Source organism: Hydra vulgaris, chromosome 11 (assembly GCF_038396675.1).
Source record: "Hydra vulgaris chromosome 11, alternate assembly HydraT2T_AEP".
Classification (NCBI taxonomy): Eukaryota; Metazoa; Cnidaria; class Hydrozoa; order Anthoathecata; family Hydridae; genus Hydra; species Hydra vulgaris.
The window spans coordinates 18,192,890-18,214,328 of record NC_088930.1 but is presented as its reverse complement, the minus strand read 5'-3'; positions in this window follow the sequence as shown (position 1 = coordinate 18,214,328).

Here is a 21,439-nt window from a genome sequence, read left to right as displayed (position 1 = left end):
AAGTTGTGCGGCAGTGGTCGTGCAACAGCAGTGTCCTACGACCTAATGTTTCCATTAAACTGCAAACTTATTTTTGTCTACACTCTATTCTTAAAAAATATTGGCAACGTTATTCAATATCAACCAATAAAAATATAGTACAGCGCGCAAAAATCGAATCAGCTTGTCATATTTTAGGGTCGCGCGGCAATTGTCATACAATCTTAAAACAACCTATGCAACCTTTAAAGGTTGGTTTCCATATACATATGGTCGCATGACAGTAGCACAATTGTCGTAAGACGGTCGCGCGACCATACGGAAACATTGGTCGTGCGACAAACTGTGTTTTGCAAGATTGTTTCATGGTTGTGCCAACCATAGAACAATCTTGCAACCGTAGAGATTAAAAAAAAATCTGCGACAACTGTCGCACGACTCTAAAATATGATTTGCTGATTCTTTTATTGCGTGTTGTATTGTACAGCGCAACCAATATTTTTCAAAAATAGAATGTAAATAAAAATAAGTTTGTAGTTTAATGGAAACATTTGTTCGTCGGACACTGTTGTTGCGCAACTACGGTCCCACACCTGTTGTGCGACAATATGGAAACAGAATCATTTAGAGCTGGAACCTGTTGCACAAGACGTTGTACGCTGACCATGTCAACTTCTTTGAGGCATTTATGCGCAGATGATCTAAACTTTTTTAGTGCTAATTCTTTGCATAAACCTTCCTTTTCAGAATGCTCTAGAAATTTTTGATTCGGCGTATTTTGGGAACATTTGGAGGACTGTCTTCTTTTAAGACAAAATTTACCTTTTTGGCCTCGAGGTAGGAAATGATGGGTTTCGCGTAATGTGTTTATGCTATGTCAGACCAAAATATATTGGCATTACCTGAATGGTGCTTTGCTATGAACGACATTAATATTTTTTGAATACGTTTGCTCAAGTAGACCTGCTGGTTGATTGCCATGCCGCTGAAGAAGAAGAAAAGCTTCAAAATGCCGTGCTCTGAAAAGGCAGACAAGCAGTTTCTTCTCGTATTTAGTTGTTGGGTCACATTTGACACTTGCAGGAGTTACTGAAACACTGCTGGTATAGGAAGTACAGTTGCCGTTGATGTGCGAGTGAGATAAAGTGAAGTTCGATTCATCATCCAAAATGCAACACTTTTTTTGCAACTTTTCACACAGCCGACGGCATCTTGGTCTAATTTTTGCCTTCTGGCAAAGGTTAGACCAAGATGCCTTCATTTTCTTTCTTGTATGTATAGAAGACTTGTTTTTGAGCGTCAAAGAGATGTATTGGTGACTGCAATAAAATTGTCGAGCTTCTTGGCAATACGAAACGGTGTCCTTATGGTCAAACATTACTTTTAGTTGCTTTAAGTCGGTTTTGGTCATGATTACCGGGTTTTTTGCCAGTACCCTTGGCTCTTTGGTGACCAGGTTTGTTTTCAGCTTGACTGATAATCCATTAGATGGTACTTATCAGCATTTTCTTAGCTAAAAAGTTCTTAACTGTGAATTGTTGTCCCTCTGATTTATTGGCTACATTAAATTCGTACACACATTTTCATCGTGTCTCGTATTTGCTGATGCATTTTAGTTTCATTTTTAAAACAATTTCTAAAGCAAGTTCAGATAAATGATCAGCGTGAAATTTGAAAAAATATTGTAGTTGACATTAACAAAAATAATTAGATACGATATATTTTTTGTTTGCTAAACTTTGTCCCATTTTCAACTTGCCACCTGTTATAAATGTACACGCGTTTTGTAATAATAAAGTTATGGGGTTTTTAAAACAATTGTCATTATTTATTTACATAAATTTAGTCAAGGTTTGGTTTAAAGTCTTGGATAGCTACCACTTCTATTATTGATTACAAATGTTCATCAATAACCCTTATGCTTTCAATTTTTATTTCATATTTTATTTTGAAAAAAAAAAGTTTTTTACGCGTGAAAAAGAAGAAAAAAGTATTGCAAACATTTGAAAAAACAATTAGTCCTAAGGAATTGTAATTTCTTGGAATAATGAGATAAAGTTTGATAAATGTGTACTTTGAGCTCTCTGCGTTATGAAAACCATTGAACGTTAGTGTAATAAAGCATATTTACTATTATCGTCATTTAGTAATGAAGTTAGTAGATAATGATTTATTCCTCTTAAGTTATCTATTATGACGATATACGCAAAAAAAATTTATTGTACAATCGAAATCAACTTTTTTCCGTGCAATAAAAATAATTTATATTTTGGTCAATCTTCTTTTCTAATATTTAAAACCGATTAAAGCTGGTTTTCTATCAGTAACTTTAGACTTTAGTTTAGCTAGAGTTAACTCATACTTTTCTAGTATTTTTAAATCTCAAAAAAAAATTACATTAGCAATTACTTTTCAAATGTGCATAGAAATCAATTAACACAAATATTTCATACTTGAATTACTAAGCAACTTACCTGTTAGGCCTAAAATATAATGCTGTTAAATGTGCAGCTTTAAATCTTGACACCACCACTTGATTTCACGCTTGAGAAGCAAAGATGTTTGTATTTTTAAAAAAAGATACAAATTTACAGTTTAAGCTTTTTGCGGCTAAAGCAAGTTTAACTACTTTAACAATGTGTTTTTAAACTTTGTCAAATTAAAAAAAAAAACATGGCTGATGTTCAAACATGACAACAATCAGACAAAAAAGGGCAATGGTAGCAGATTGTAATATTAAAATAGATTAAAAGTATAGTTTCCATAAGAAAAATGAATGATAATTTGAGAAGACGTAAAGAAAAGGATAGCAGAAGTTACAAAAAAAAAGACCACATTCAAGATGAGCTGTTTGTTCAAATTAATCTAAATTGATGAGATTATTTTGATACTGGACTATGATATAGCTGTATTAACACTCTCTCATTTGTGTTATACTTTTAGGAAGACTAATATTAGTCGGTACCAAGATTGAAACTTTGAAGTACCCAAAAAGTCAATGAAATTAAAAGTAGTGTTTTCTAATATTGACAACAACGGTACAGTGGTTAAGAACAGTTCATTCATTTTTAAATCTTTTCCAAAAACAAAACAAATATAAATTATATGGTGTTTCAGGTAAAGAAATTTTGACGTATCAAAGATTTTATTGAAAGTCTTTGATAAATCAAAAGCATAGCACAGCGGGCCGGATGTTAGACATATGGTAAACAAAATTATTTCTTTTTTTTGTTTGTTTGTTGCTAAAACCATTTAAATACCCAAACAATGACTTTGTATTAAGACATATTTACTTTTATTATAAATTTTAGTTAAATAAATGCTAATAGTAAAAACTATTTAACAAACCTTATCAAACTTTTAAACACAGATTTATAATATTTTCATTTCGAATCCTTTAACTTTTTTAAAACCGTGGAACAGAATAACAAACTCTTTTATATTCATACAGGTATCAGAAGTATTTCGGTGAACAAAAGTAAGATTGCAACTTGACGTCATTGCACCTTATCTGGTGGAATAATAAAAAAAATGATGAAACAAACTTTTAAAGTAAAAATGCCCACTTTAGAAAACATTTTGGATGAACATTATTTCGACGCTTTCATTATTATAAAGTCCACTGAGTTCTAAAGGTATTAATAAGTTATTAATGTCGCTTACATGGGTTAGAGCCATATATATATATATATATATATATATATATATATATATATATATATATATATATATATATATATATATATATATATATATATATATATATATATATATATATATATATATATATATATATAAATGGCTAATATATATATTGTATCTTTGATACAATGTATATATTAGTGAATCCATTTTTTTGTAAAAAACCGAATTCCGGATTTTCGGAATTACAGGAGATGAATTCCGGTTTAATTCCGGAATTATTATAGAAGAATTTAAAGAATATAAAGAAAAGAAAGTACATTAATTTTTAACATAAATGTATTTACTTCAAAACAATAAAATTAAAACAAATTACAAAATAAAGAAATATTTCATATTAAAATATTTTTGAACTACGTAAATAAAATTGCAAAATGAAAGTTCAATTTGATTTCATTTTGATTTTTGAAAAAGCTTCTTAAAAAGCACAAAGTATCCAATGTTTTGTCGTTGAGCCTTGATCGAATTTTTGTTGAAAATGCTCCTGCAGCGGAAAAATCGCGCTCTGACTCCACACTAGTTGGTGGAATTGTTAATAAACTTTTGTAAAGATCTTCCAAAAGCATTCCGCGGGATCCCCCTTCATCCCAAAATTTCATTTCACTGCGAATTTCGGAATGAATCGATGATTTTTGTAGAACTTTTAACCGTGATTCCGAGAGTGATTCCTTTATCTTTTGCTGAAGAATTTCCTGCAAGGATAACTGAGTTTCCAATGATTCGATAGGTTTATCGTCATCCATTTTAGTAGACTCAGATACTGTCGGGTCTATTTCTAATGCTACTTCACCACTAAGTCTTTGGATTAGGGATATGATAATTTTGGTTATTTCAGTTTTCGAGCGACGCAAAATGTTCTTGTGAATTTTGGTTTTACCCCCATTATGCAAATATTGAAGAACATCGGATACCACAGTTCTTCTTCGATTAATTTGAACTTCAAACTCTTTTTTCATTTCACGGCCAATTTCTTCATTCTCATCAAAATTTTCTAACACAAACGTAAATGTTGCATCCGCAGAAAGTAAATTTGCATCAGCACGGCATAACGCGTCTACGGCTAATTTTATAGGCTTCAAATTTCTAGAAACTGTAGATATTATATTTCATTCTGAATCATTCAAAAATGTATCCGCTTTGATATCAATTATTGCCTTTTTTATTGAACTTTTCAAAAGATTAAAACGTTCTAACATGGACATCAGGCTACTCCATCTAGTCTTCGAATCAAGCAATAGCTGCAATTCCTTTCCATGATCTTCCTTCTCATGTTTTTGCAACACTTCATTTTTTAAAGGGGAACGTCGAAACATTCGAACAATTACCCGAACTTTCATGATTATATTTCGCAATGTAAACTTTTCAGTAATTTCTACATCACATTCATTTCTCGTCCCCACTTGCATTCCTTCATCATCACTTAAATCTTCTATATCAGAGTCCAGATCTAGGACACTCTCATAATCATCTTTATCTACCTCTTTCTCTGTTTGTTTGTAGATCACATTTACAATTGCAATCTGAATTGCATGAGCAAAACACAAAATTTGTTCACATGGTAATAATCTACCCACTTTTTGCATCATAGAAGCACCATCAGTTACAATACACGAAATATCGTTCCTTATATTTAACTGAAATGATTCTAACTTGTCCTCTAACAATTTTACACAATTTTCAGCCGCAAATCGATCATTAATTCGAGAAAGACCCAAATTCCAGATATTTTTCGACCCATGAACGTTAACATTCATATAACGTCTATTTCGAGAGGACGTCCACTCGTCCAATGTTAGACTAAAGCATAAATTCTTTTTTAATTGATTAATTTCAGCAATTTGCAATTGTTTAATTTTTTTAGTATAATCCATCACGACTTTCTGTATGCTGGTGGGTGATTTTGGAATATCACCGAATCCACGCATTGTTAAACATTTTCTTAAATCGTTTGACGTACAAAAAACATGAAACGGTAAACCATCAGAAGCAATCATTCTAGCTACTACGGCAGGAAAAGTTTCATCTTTTTTTGACTCGAAAAAATTAATGATCGTGTTCGTTTTTCTGGTTGTGCTCACAACACTATCGTTACTGTCAGATGTAGAAGCTGTTGTATTTTCATCAAACTTTCGCTTGTTCAAAACTGTGTTGTGTTTAGAACGAAGATGTGTGTGCATGGGAGTTGTACATCCACCCAATATCTTTAAAACTTGCTTGCATTGCATGCATTTCGCCACCTGATTTGTTTTCCCTCGTAGAAAATATTTCCACACTGAATTTGATGAGCTTTCTTTTGAAATGTCCATAAAAGTTTCTTCAGATTTATCTATCATACTTGGGTTGGGATTTAAAACAATAACAATGTAAGTCTACAAAATTTTTGAAACATAAAATTAATATAATGACTTACTTTATCTGCTCTGCATACAATTTAATTTCTTAATGTTAATATTTCATTTAAAAAAAAAATTTAATGCATTTGCAGTAGCCTAAGCCTACTAAAATTTAAATTTTATGAATTTATAACAATGAAAGTACACAATGCTGCCATCTATAGTAAAAGTTCTTCTAAATTCGAAATTCTAAAAATTTCAAAAAAAAACTTTTGTTTTGTTTTTATTTTATGTATTTATTCCGTTTTAAAAATTTTAATTTTTATTACTAAAAACTGTTGTATTATACTACTGAGGATGACAACTTTGTTGTTGAAAAACGTTTTTTAGTAATAAAAATTAAAATTTTTAGAACGGAAGAAATACATAATATAAAAACAAAACAAAAGTTTTTTTTGAAATTTTTATAAAAACAGTTCTAAATAACTTCAAAAATAAAATAAGAATTAAATAATCGAAATTCTAAATTCGAAAAATCCGGAATTTGCGTTTTTGAATTCCGGATTTTTTAAAATTCAAAATATGGCGGAATTTCGGAATTCCGAAATCCGGATTTGGATTCACTAGTATATATTGTACCTTGGCCAATATATACATTGTATCAAAGATACAATGTATATATTGTCCAAGGTACAACATATACATTGTATCTTTGACCCAGGTGTGTTGTTTATATGACCAGATTATCATTTTTTGACAATAATGCATTGTTTGGTCTTAGCATTTTTCTTTATGTATTGTAAGAACCCTCATGGCCTTCCTCGTCTTACTAAAAGCTTATGTCAGCATTTTGTAAATAATCATAATTAAAAGACAATCTTAAAAATGTCATTTTGTACCAAACTCAGCCAGCTGTATTTAGGGTTTTGATAATAACTTTCTTTTTTTGTCTTATTTAGATCTCAAGTGACGTTGACGCGGCGAAACTCAATCTAAAACATTTTTTGATGGTCATCATTAAAGTTTTATTTCTCTCTGACTGTTGTACTGTTTTATTTCTCTCTTGACTGACTTGCACAACAATAAACAATTTTTTATTGGAGTTTTTTTATTTCAGCTATTTATTTTTAGACTCCTAAATGCAGCATTAGATAATCTCCTCTCAGCTTGGTTTTAAAGGACATCTACAATCATAATTTTTTTTTTAAGTTTTATGTAATAAATCTAGGAAAAAGTCATTAAATATTTTTACTATTTCAATTTAGTCACTTATATTTTTCAAATGGATGGTATTTTTATTGGTGATGTAAATTTTCCGGTAGAATTTGATTCAAAATTTACCGGTAAATAAATAGGGATAATAGGGAAAATTTTCCTTAAAAAAATTTTTTCTTTTAAAGAATAATTAAAAGAAGTAAAAAAAAATTTACCCAATTTTTAAATTTTCAAAATTTTCCGGTAAATTTTACCTTCGCAACACTAATTTTTATGTTATATATTTTTTTTGCTGTAACATTAATTTTCATATGACCATACCTAGGTAGCAAACAATATTGGCGCGATATTGTCGACAATTTTGGCGCAATATTGTAAACTATATCGTACCAATTTTGCAATGTGAACATTTTGCCAATATTGGCGGTACAATATTGCGCCGATATTGTACCGCCGATATTGGTCAATATTGGCAAAATGTTCACATTGCAATATTGGCGCAATAATTTTTAAAATATTGCGCCAATATTGTAAATAATATTGCGCCAATAATGGGGATATAATCTGGCCAATATTGGCGTAATATAGTTTACAATATTATTCCGATATATAACTATATTAAGCAAATGTATTTTCGATTATATTTTTATTATTAAAAAATGATAAAAAATATTGAAACAAATATAATAAATATTTTTTATCATTTACAATATTGTCTTTTACAAATTTTTGTAAAAGACAATATTTTTAGAAGACGCTTTAAGAAGAAAAAAATTGTAAATAATTAAACTATTTGAAGTTATATGAAACAGATACAAATGAAAAAAAAGATAAAGAGTGCTCTAAAACCAAAATATAACAAAATAAAATCATTATTTTGCCGATACTTATTTCATTGCTCAATATTGGGTGTTGGTCAGTTATGGTTCTTTTTTTTTCTCCCGTAATCTCTATCGATGGCCGTCGCCAGAAAGCTGCCTTTTTTATTTTAAATACTTGTGTCGGTAGCAATTTCAAATTGAACGAATACAACGATAAATAATTAAAAAATTGACGAACTACTAAACTTAACTCTACAAAATATTTTTTTTTAAATCATCACGATATGGTTTTGAAATATATATTTTTTCACGTATAAATATTGTAAAATAATTAGCTCTTACTAAAATATTTGTTTATTAAAAGGAAATGGGATGCAGAATACAACTATTGTGTCTTACTTATTACGACCTTGCAGGACGTTTTTGTTTCCTTTCTTACATTGAGTATGACAAACATACTTCTTTGGCCATTAGCTGTATTAATATTGCCGCTGTAAGTTGTTTGTAATTATCTCCTCCAATCGACGCAAGAAAGTTTATCTAAAATGAAAAAACAAATGTAATATAATTGGTTGTAATAAAAGTTTAATGGCTCCTCTTATGATTGGCTCCTCACAAGTGTATGTTTAGACGGGTTTCCAGAATGTGATATTGTTATTAAAATATGACATTATGGAAGAGTAAAAGTAATTGGTCACAAATAGATGCAATTCCAGAGGTCAATCTTTTTTGCAGATCAGTACTGATTTTTTTATAAAACTTTTTTAAAGTGATAACACTGGGAAGAATACCATCCAGAATTTCATACAGGTTTTTGAGCTTCTCCTACCCTTGACCACAATTACACAGTAGTATAAAATTCTCCAAACTAGGTTGTATTCGCCACCAGCAAAATACTGTGGTGAATACACCCCAAAGATGTCATAGATGTCAGAGATTAGTAGTCATTGCTACACGAAATACATTGCTAACTGGGCATAAAAGATAAAAATCACAACAAAATCCAATAGACATTTATATAAAACATTCTCACATACAACATAATTATAATCAATCATGTATCATATTGTATCATTTGTTTGTATGTATCATATAAATGTATCACATATTTAAAAAAAATAGAAATTTTAATAGTACATGTAACTGTTTCCAAAAACTATTAACTAATATCAATTCCCTGATACATTCTATCAATTCATAAGGTGTCTTTGTTCCATAATTTTTCCTCCAGGTTTAGAGATCTTTTTTCCTCTTTAATTGGCAAATAAATTTAAAGGGATGGTCAAGCAAAGGTCTGATTGCGAACTGCAAAGGAAAACACTTAAAAGGTAATTCCACGTGAAAGTGACAGTTATTTCAGTCACCCTTTAGATTTTCATTAAATTTTAACCAGTGGTATGTATTAATGAAGCATGAAAAATTGTATAATTTGAGCTCCCAAATCCAAACAGTTCAAAAGTTATGACGTTTTGAAATTCAGCCTAAAATGTTCCTTTTTTTACCAAATCCGCCATTATGGATTTTGAAGTATTACTTTTTAATGAATAATTTAAGATCTAGTGGAAGAATGTGGCTTAAAATTGGTACCTGACCATTTTTAAGGGTGCTGAATTCAAAAATGCTGAAAAAATATTGAAATTTTTTTTATATTTATTTTCTGATTTTAAAATGGTCAGGCAAATTTTTTGTTCAGTTACATTGGGTTGTGCTTTCATTAACTCCTGTAGTTGCTTAAGTCTTATGGATTCAATTTATTTTTCAAATGAAGTTTTAGATCTTAGGCTATCTTTATAAAAAAAATAGAGTTGGTTTTTAAAGCATAATAAAGATATGTCATTTTGAAATTTAAACAAAAAAAATCCTTTTTTTGGCCTCCATCTCCATTATAGAATTTTTAGCGATTTAAGTTCTAGAGAAAGAATTTGACTGAAAATTGGTACCTGAGCGTTTTTAAAAGTGTTGAATACAAAGATGAAGAGAAAATAACCCAATTTTTAATATTTGAGAACAATTTTTTAATTTTAAAATATCAACAGTCAAATTTTTTGTTTCGTAGCCACGGTTTACATTTCACTTATTTCTGGAGTTGCCTTACTCTAAATGTGAAATAAGAGGTCTTAGAAAAGTTTAGATCTCTAAAAGAAAATAAAAAAAATTATATTGCTTTGCATAACTTGCATATTTATAATTATTATTTTTTAAAGTATACATGGAAATATAATTTGCAATACATCACATTGAAAATAATTTCGTTATTTATTAGCTATAATAATTTAACTTAACATAATTACTTAATGTCTAATAATTAAGAATTGTTTCAAAATGTTTGTTGCTTGCTCAAATTTTAGGTTGCCTGCTTAAGTGTTGTGTTAAAAAGGAGAAACTAAAATGCCAATTTTTTTGAAAAATAGTAAAAAACCTGCTTTATTGAAAAAAGCTCAAAAATAGAATAAAAAGGAATAATCCAATATTACTAAAATTGAAGTTGATATCATTTAAATAATAAAAGTAAAATATTTTCACTTTCACTCTTTCACTGAAAAGATAAAAGCTGTTCAAATAGAGTTTCATCATCTTTTGAGATGTGTTACTGACGCCCAGAAGATGTTGACGGTGTTTTAAAAAGAGAAATGACATTCCTTCTTAGCCCCCAGCAATTATTTTTGGTCATACTATTGGCTTTGGCCAGTAGTACGACCGACTTGGATAAAAGTTAAGTTAATGCGGATGCATAAACTTTACCATAAAATCATCATTCTCTTAATCAACTTCAGCAACCATACCAAGTCAGTAAAATTCGTTGTATTTGCAAAATAGGTATTGTGACATCATAACATAGTCAATTTTAATAATTTTATATTTTTGTTTATTGAGGAATTAAGATGTTAGAGCAAAACCATTATCATCTGATACCCTTTTCATTTTTATAATTGAATGAAAAGAAGGTATAAAAAGATAGAAACTTCTTGTCCCAGGAATATTGGTTGCTATTAGAAGTGTATCAGTTTGTTCCTTACTAGCTCGATTTCTTCAGCAATGACATACACAAACATAATCCCACTGATTGACTTTGACAATGTTAAAATCTTGCTTGAGAAGACAGTATTTGACCTGTGGTTGGACTCTGCTAGCTAGCAGTTGCAACAAGCCTTTTAACAGTGCCAACTATTCCATCGCATGGAGATTTGCCATGGCTTGTTGCAAAGAAAGATGCAACGAACAAAAAAATCTTGAGCACGGTGACATAAATTGTAAAAATATTTGCAGTTTTTATACTGCCCTGCACATCAATCCAAAATATAATGAGTTTTTGTAATTGTGGGACAAAGATGAGTTTTAATATGATTAATAGTTTTGTGTAACTTCATTGATAAATCCAACATCATGATTTAAATCATCTGAAATTACACAAAAAGAAGATATTTCCAATTTCACTTTCTTGTTGTAGATGACAACTGGATGAAAAGAATATTGACTCTTGCTTCAATGGTAACTCTGTATCTCGTCTTGTATTACAAAAGAGTAATTCTCTGCAAAATCTGCCAGTAAAATAGTCTCATCAATACTAATTGTTTCTTTGAGATGCTTCAGATAGCTAGATTGTTATTTTTCTATAAATGAATGAGAAGTAATTTTATCATGTTTTTCACACAGGAGCTCAATGAACTCATTTAATGGAAGTTTTATTGTTAATAGTTCAGTTCTATCTGTTGAATGTCCACTGTTTGAAATCCACTGACTGTTCATTTTCATCAATGTCATATTACTCTTTTGGATCATTATTTTGTATGAGATACTGCTGGAAATAATTTTGGGCACCTTGTATGCCAGGACAACTGCTGCATCGATGAATTATGCACTCTTTCGATTTTCTGCTGCTAACAATCTTTACAATGATTTCGTGGTAAGATGTTTCAAGGCCTACAGCACTCAAGATTAATTTAACATTTTGGTGTATTGTACACACACAAACAGAATGTGTACCTTTTGGACCAGCAAGAATCCACCATTTAGGCCAAAGACTGAAAATCCAATTTTATGGTCTGGGTACTTTATCCTAAATGCTACATAGAGCTCCTTTAAGTTACACAATATCAATTTTTTTGACATATATTTTTTTTCCCCAACACTTAGTCTTTTTTTCTTGGCATTTGCCTTAATACTCATTGTCACAGTAAAAAAGTATTACAAGTTTTATATCATCTTTGCTGATTCGATGCCGTTCAACCACATCAGGGTATGCTATCATGCATTTTTGGTCACGTAAACACTTTGCATTTTGAATTTTGTGTTTCGAAACTGAAAATTCTTTTGCTCTTTTTCTGACAGACCGAGATTTTGGGGTCAATGTCCAAATTTGTTGCTGCCTTCTGTTAGAAACTTTAAGTTTTTCTTTCATGCATTCAACAAGGAAGTCGAGATCGCCAGCTTTGGTTTGAATTTCCTTTAGAACTTCATTGTTGTTTGGTGCAACTAAATCAGTTTCAGTGACATTTAGAGGAGTTGCAAGTTTCTTTATAACTGCTTCTTAAACTTGCCTTATCTTTCTCTTTCCAAGTGAAGGCTGGTTAGAGGTTTTGGGTAAACGAACTTTTAGAGGAGACACTTCAAGTTCACACAAAGTACTGTTGAGCAATGATCTTGCTGATTGCAGTATAATTTCTTTTTCTATATTGTCTTCAGGTAATTTTATCTCTAACTCTTTTTCTTCTGGTTCTTCACTTGACGCTAATTTATGTTTGCATTGTAGACAAAGCTTTTCACCTGGTACTACAAATTTGCCTTTACTGTATAGGTACTTTGCTGTATCCAAGTTAATTTCACAAAGACTGCCTAAAAAAAAAGAAGAACTCTTTTAATATGAATAAATATATTAATAAAGTCATTTAAAGTTTAAAGTTGTATGGGATTTAATAGTGTACTTTCAGAAGTCATTTAAAAGTAAAGTTAAATATAGCTAAAATAGAATTTGGTCAAGAATTTTATTATTGTAACTCACAACACTTTCATAAAAAGTTGTAATTACTATAAATACCTTTTATAACTTTCTTATGAGTATCAAATGGATTGCAGCACCGTGTTAATTTAGTTGCATTACACTACAAATAAACATGTTTATGATGGAGACAAGTTATTGATTTGACATTGGTTATTGATAGCCCAGTCCTCCACATTATATTTCTCTTTCATATTTAGGGATATCTTCAAAAGATTCGATTCCAAGCAACGATGTGTATGTTGCAAGATGACATTCACTTTCTAGCTTGATTCCAATGGAGTACTATTGACTGTTTGCTATTATTGAGAAACTGAATTGCCAAATAAGACTCAATAATTATTTAATCTAAAATTAAAATAGTTTTTATGTTTATACAACTGGTGTTTCAAAACTATATTTATACAACTTAACTGGCAATATCATATCACAAAACTTTATTTATGTATCAAAACGAACCTCAAAAAACTGCTTTTACACATTACAACTAAATCCATAAGAGTCAGGAAACTTCAGGAAATGGAGAAAACGCTACCTCGTTTTATGGTAAAGTAATTTTTGACCATTTTGAAATAAAAAACAGTTATCAAACATTTTGAATTAGATCATTTTTTTTTTCTACTTTGGATTCAGCATCTTCAAAAATGGTAAGGAACCAATTTTCAGTCAGTTTCTTCCATAAAAACTTAAATTATTTACACATAAATTATTGCTAAAAAATCTTCGATAGAGAATTTGAGTCCAAATAAGTAATTTTTTGTATAAGCTTAAAAATAACATATCTAAATTATTCTCTTAATACCTCCAAGAACTTTTTTCAAATCTGTCCGAGGCTAAGGTCAGGGCTGGTATATTTGTCGGAACACAGATCAAGAAGATCATAAAATGTGAGGATTTCACAAAGCTGTTGAAAAGGACTGCAGCCCTGTTGCAAAGGTGTTGAACAAAACTGCAACCCCTAAACAACTGCAAATGCATGTTCAGGGCTTCCAAGGTAATCATCAAGCTGAACACTATGTGGAGTTGGTACAGACTCTCATAAAGAATTACACCAAAATGGTTACTTCGAGGTGCAAGACGAACGCTTTCATAAAGATATATTGGACTTTGAATGTTGTTACCAAGGACTGTATAAAGAAAACATGATTGGAAACTACATATAGGAGCTACTTCGAGAGAGTGATTATAAAGTCATTTTTTCACATACTTTAGACATAAGCAATTAAAATAAAACACTTAGAAGCCAGGAACAAAAATTGTGTTGCATAGTGTAATTTTTAGAACATTGGACTCCATTAATTTGTTGGCATTTAGGTAGGTAGCTTTAATTGTCGCTAAAAGAGCTTTTTAACTTGATTTAAAATGGTGCTCCCAAAACTCGTTTATTTATAAGCTATTTTGCTTTCAGTTGATGTAAGGAAGTGAACCTTGAAAACGCAGTTAAGTCTAATTTAATTATTTCACTAGTGCGTCGTTTTAAAGTGCGCCATTTATTTTATATATTATATTAGAATTAAAACAACCAATTGGAGGTCATCACGCTCTTGTCAGTTTTTATCTGTTTGCAACTAATTTAGCAACATTAGACTCTAAAGTACTCTAAACAATCTGATCTTATCTTAAACTTAGAGATAAGAAGTTATAAAACTTGTTTGCTAATTCTAATAAAGTAATAAATAATGATGATCATGAGTATTCATGATTTCATTACAAATGTTTAATTATAATCATATTATAACATATATTTCATCGAAATATTCAACCTATAATTATGATGATACCTATAATTTTGCTGGCAAGAATAAATAGTTTGTTGAAATTATTTTAACGTCTATATATTTTTGCAAAGTTAACTTCTAATATCTATATTTTTTTCTTTTTTAATTTCGTCCTAATTGTGCCTAATTAAACTGCGTGGTTTAAGTTGTCATATGAATTTTCTGACAAATGACTATAATTCTATATTATAATATAAAATACGTTTATTAAACGTCGATCAAACGTTTAGAGTATCAACTTATATTAGTCAAAATTGTAAAGGTTTGATCGACGTTTCATAAACGTATATGTTAAAAGATTTAAAGTGTAAATTTTAAATCTATACTCTACGTTTATTTAAAGTTGATTGAAGACTTATACTGGCTAATATAAGTCGATATTTTAAACGTTAGATCGAAATTGATTAAACGTATATATAAAAAAGTTTGAAATGTACATTTCAAATCAAGAATCAATTTTTGGTCAATAATAGGTTGCTAAACAATTGTTCATTTTGCAACCAATTTCGACTAAATATTGACCAATTCTGAAGCAATCTGTGTTAACTGGGTTGTTGTTACCTAATAACATAACAAATGATTTTAACTGAAGGTTGTTCCTTACTAACAAAATGTTCAAGAAATTACAGGAAAACAAACTGGTTTACCATCCAGGTGCGTTAGTTGCTCCCACACATTCTATGGTTTACGTAGAGATAATTTATGATTATATCTTTTGCAAAAATCTTGTAGCCATTGTTCGCCAGGAAATTTATTATTCTTCCATAAAAATTCAAATTTTATTTATGATTTTCTAAAGTATACTCATAAGCAAAGAACTTGATCTGCTTTAATGTAAGTTCATAATGCATATTTGCAGCATCTGACATATATTATACCAAAATTAATTCTTCTATGGAGGACGCTATTTTTGTTTTCTATGTAAATAAGAATATTCACTATTTGCAAACTTCTTAAAATACTTTAACAGCTGCTTTAAGTTAGTTATAACTAAATTAACTAAATTGTAAACGCAAGAGCAATAGTATACAGTCAATTTTGGCTTAGTAAACTTAAAAAGCTATAAAGCTTATAAAGTTCGCCAAAAATCAAACTGCAGTTTCTTTGTTAATTACCACTTCAATCCCTAATCAGAGTTAGAAAAATTTATCTATACTAAACAATTATTTATAACAGCCTTGACTTTTCATTAAATAATGTTTCAAATAATACTTCATATTTTTGCAAAATAGAAACAGTTTTAATTTAAAATTAAAATAGAAACAATATTTAAATATGCGACATGGTGCTAAATTAAGAAACTGCAATATGTTCTTCAAACAAAAAAACACTGCTATTCGAATACAAATGTATAGTTCAGTAAGTAAATGTAGAGTTTAGTAAATAAACATAAGTAAGTGATAAAATAGCAAAAGAGTCTCTTCAAAACATTCTAGACCAATATATGACCAATATATAGAAGAAGAATATTTTTGCGGTAAGAACCCAGTGGGCACGTGTTGTCCAGAGGACGTCCGTTAGACGTATCACGGACGTCTTCAAGACAACGTAATATTAAGTGAGTCAGCTAATGATAATATATTTATTTGTGAAATTACGTTTAGTCACAGATTTGATGGTAGTTGTGGTCAAGCTGCACACAAACAGAAGCTTGATAGCCCAGGTGTTAAATTGGACAATATTGTTATTTATTCGCAAATACAGTAATACCTCTCAGATTAGTTGCAAATAGTAACCTTATTTTGTGGAACAATCAAGCACTCCAATCTATTCAATTTTGCAGGCCGCTCAAGCTAGAGTATACAAAGGAAACTAAAGAACATGTTTTGAAAGAAAAAAGAGACCAGCAAATTGAAAAACTGAGTAATTTGAAGTAGAACTAATTAATGGTTAAGTTTTTAAAAATTAGTTATAAGCTATAAATAGATGTATATAGAATAGATGGTAAAATCTTAAACATTTTAACCGACACCAAATCAAGTCAAGCCTGTTCTGTAAGCGGAGCTACCTCTCTAAACTTATTAACATTTAAGGATTTAGATCTAAAGAATTTACACCAAAGCCAAAACCTTTAAAACACGAAATAAGCCAATTGCATTTATAGATTCATTTTTAAGAATACATACTGCATATATCAAAGCATACTTTCATATAGACACGGCATCAAGAAACGACAGGTACATGACAAAAATAGACAACTAATAAATAAATAAAAAAAGAGGTGCAAGAATTATTTTTTGAAACCATGAGCTTACTCGTTGACAAACCAAAAGCTAATGATAGTGGCAGCACAAACGATGAGAACACTATACGACGTGCCTTTATCCAGACAAAACTTTTTGCAAGAATTACAAACTTTGATAAAAGTCTTATTCACAATTTCACATCATCCAGACACCTTCACAGTCTGGTATATTTAGATCAACTACTTGAAGAAGAAATGAAAAAAACACTGCATTTATAAAGCTGGTCACTGCACTTTCATGGTAAATGTCACTAAGAATATCAATAGTCAGCGTTGAAGAATAAACAAACAGTAGTTACAAGCACTAGATCTACCAGACGGAAAAGCAGATACTGTTGTTAAAAGTATAACAGCTATTATCGATGAATACAATTTTATGGAAGAGTATAAGATGATTGTAGCTGACATTACGAATGTAAATACAGGAAGAGGGAATGGGATTGTTGCACACTGATTTTTCTGGGAAATTCCCAGAAAAAATCAGTGGGTAGAATAACCAATCAAATGTCTTTAAGATCTTTTTGACATCCGTAAAAAGAAAGAGAACCTCCAGCTTAGATATATTTTGTCTAACAAAGCATTAGAATTGTATATTGCGCTTTAATTAAGCTGAATACCACGCAATTTTTTTTGATATATACAATAGCTTTTTGTACTCGTAGAATTCTTATTTAGGTTTGTATTTTTATATTTATTTGTAACTTAGAGTGTTATGATGTAACTATAAACTGTTAAATGCTTAAAAACTACATAACAACTCTTCAATTAAAAAAGTTAGAATTAAAAATAACAATAATAACTGTTTGAAATTTTATCCAAACGCATATATGGTAAATTCCAATTTTTGGTTTGAGGGTAACTTTTTCCCAAAAAAAATCAAATTCATATTTTTTTTCATTGCTTTTGTAAAAATATTCATATTGTATAAATAATCCCAGGAACATGGGGTCACAAAAATGTCATAACCCTAATATATATATATATATATATATATATATATATATATATATATATATATATATATATATATATATATATATATATATATATAATATATATGTTACTGTTACCCGCAGTGCCAGGAATTAGCAAAATGCTAATGTTTATAGTATAATTTAATATTGCAACTCTGAGTTTCATGTGTTATCACAATCATCAGGCAAGTAGTAAAAGTTTAATTTTGCTACGATTTGTTTAGTGGACGTTACGGTTTATATTTGTATTTTAGATCGTTACGGGACGGAAATTGAATAGTAGTTAGGTTAATAATATTATGAATTTGTTTTTAGTTGGCTAATAATTGTGAAAAAGTTATATGTTTAATGTTGTTTAAAATATTTTTTATGTGTTAATGTGTATTATTTGTGTATTAAAAAATAATAAAATAAAAATAAGAAAATAAGAATTAAAATTGATATTAAAATATACATATTATTATGAAATATATTACAAAAGCTGTGTATGTGAGTAATTTATTAGTTAGCCTAGAGATATATGGAGCAGATTAGTATAGTTATTTTTATTTATAGTTGTTAGTCAGGTTTGTAGCGAGCTTTGTAATTTTTTAATAAGAATTAATTTTCCTGGCAGCACTTTGATATAATTTCGGTTCTCTTATTTAACAGTTCTTCAGGTTTTGGATATGATATAATAGTAAATTTCTCATACAAACATAGTGGGCATCTCTTGGAAATATTTGAGTAGGGGGGTACTGATTTGAGAATAGACCATGTTAGCATAGGGGTTTCATTAAAATTGTTTTTTAAATCCCAGACATAGTTTGATAGGGCGGTCGAATTTTTGTATTTAATATTGTTGAATGATGATTTGTGGTTGTTATATATATATATATATATATATATATATATATATATATATATATATATATATATATATATATATATATATATATATATATATATATATATACACGCACACTTATTTTCAATAATGTATTCCCAAATTAGTAACAACATTTAGGTAAAATATGTTTTATAAGTATCCTTTGGTGCATATATAGTTTATTTTTGCAAAATATTTTGCTATATATGTTGACTTTTTTTTTTTTTAGTGTTTCAAAAATTGGGAAAATGGGTAAATTTTCACAATGCTTTGCATGTATTAAATTAAAAATAACTTTGAAAAAATATTTTTTCTCACAGAAATCTGATTTGAAACAGTATTCTAATTTGAAATCAACTGTTATTTACGTCAAACTAATATTTATTTGCTGCTATGATCAGCTTTCTCATTACATAACTCAATGGTTGAGCTGTATCTTTCCTCCAGATTTTGTAAGCAGAATTTAAGAAATCTTTTATCTCTGTCTAATCCAAGGACTCGCATTTTAAAATATGGGAGAGTTGTAGAATAAAAAATTTCACAAAGTACAATAAAACAAACAAAACGTTAATGAATCTTAATTTTGACATTAATACATGCATGCATCTATGTACTATATGCTAACAGTATTATTATCAAACAAATTATTTAAACTTTTTTTTGAAAAGCATTGCATTTAATTTATTGGTATCAAAAAAATTTAATGGAACGGTCTTTTTCAAACAAAATTGAGAAAATACAGTAAAGGTATGCCTGATAGACAAGCTGTTTATGTATCAGAGCATGAATGCATATAAAAAAATATATAAATGTTTATGTAAGTTATATTATATAGTATATAATAACCAATGCAAAATTTAAAGCATTAGGAAATTTTATTGAACTTGTTGGTATAGATGTTGTAAGTACTATAATAGTATTTAGAAAAGAAGTCATGTGACTATTGTTGAAGATTATAAATATTATAAGAACTTTTATTATAATATAGTTATAATGTTCCATAATTGTAAAAAATTTCTTAATACCGTAGGGAACCAGCAACTGTTTTTTAAAACTTTGAACAGTTTTGAAAAATGTTAAAACTGCTTTCCTTATTAAGAATGCTGAAACAGTTTAAGTGATCCATGCGACAGCTGAAAAAAACTGGTGACGACTGTAACGCTATGGTTAAAGTACTGCTGACCTCCTAAATAAGAACAGTCATAGAACAGTTGTTCATTAAGATATAGTTATAGAGTATTCATAGAACGACCGCTATTCAATCACGCATAACAACAGAACATTCATAGTAAAGCCGTTGTTCATTCACGCATAATCATGGAACATTTGAAGAACAACCTTTGTTTATTCAAGCGTAATCATAAATCATTCATAAAACAGCCCATAGATTTAAATTTTTTTTAATTTTTATGCTATTTTACAAACTTTTTTGTGGTTTTTAGAAATTAAACTGCTTTCCGCGTTATATACTAAACATACATACATTCATATACGAACATACATACATACATACATACATACATACACACATACATACATACATACATACATACATACATACATACATACATACATACATACATACATACATACATACATACATACATACATACATACATACATACATACATACATACATACATACATACATACATACATACATACATACATACATACATACATACATACATACATACATATATACATACATACATACATACATACATACATACATACATACATACATATACAAATATACATACATTCATATACGAAATACTACACCTTTTAAGTAATTTAGAAACACAAACTCAAGTAATCATCATTTGGCTTTATCTTTATCAAATGAAAATAATAAGAATTGTTGAATGAAATAAGCAAAATAACAAATTGATCACGCAAGTTTTAGATTCAGTAATGAAAATGCTTTAAAAGGCTCAAACTAATTTGATTGGAGCTAGATTATATAAAAAAATATCGTCATGGAAACTCACAGTTTATTCGGATCGTTCATAATGGATTTTAGTTATACTTTACTAGTGGGAAAAAAATAAAATGATTTAATGTAAATTACCAAAAAAATATAAAATGGTAAAATAAATAAAAAATTAATTGAAGTGTAACAAAGATAATATAATTACAAAGGCATTTTTTTTTTAATTTTCAAAATATTTCTTGAATGTTTATTTAAGATTTTACTTTTTTTTTAAACCAAGTCTTTTTTTTTTAACCACGTCGTGATTGACCCAGTAGTGGCGCACGCAAGATTTTTGGATGTTTTAGATATGACACTTTCAGGCATTGTTCATACTTCAAATTAGTGCTGAGCACAAAATCCGGATCAATCCATATCCGGATTACCAATCAGGATTGATCCGGATTGAAACAAAAGTAACAATCCGTTTAATCCAGATTAAAATACCAAATCCGGATTATGATATAAATCCGGTTTATTCAAAAAAAAAAAATACTTGGAAAAATTAAATACAAAATTTAAAAAACTCAACACTAATATAAACATTTGGTGA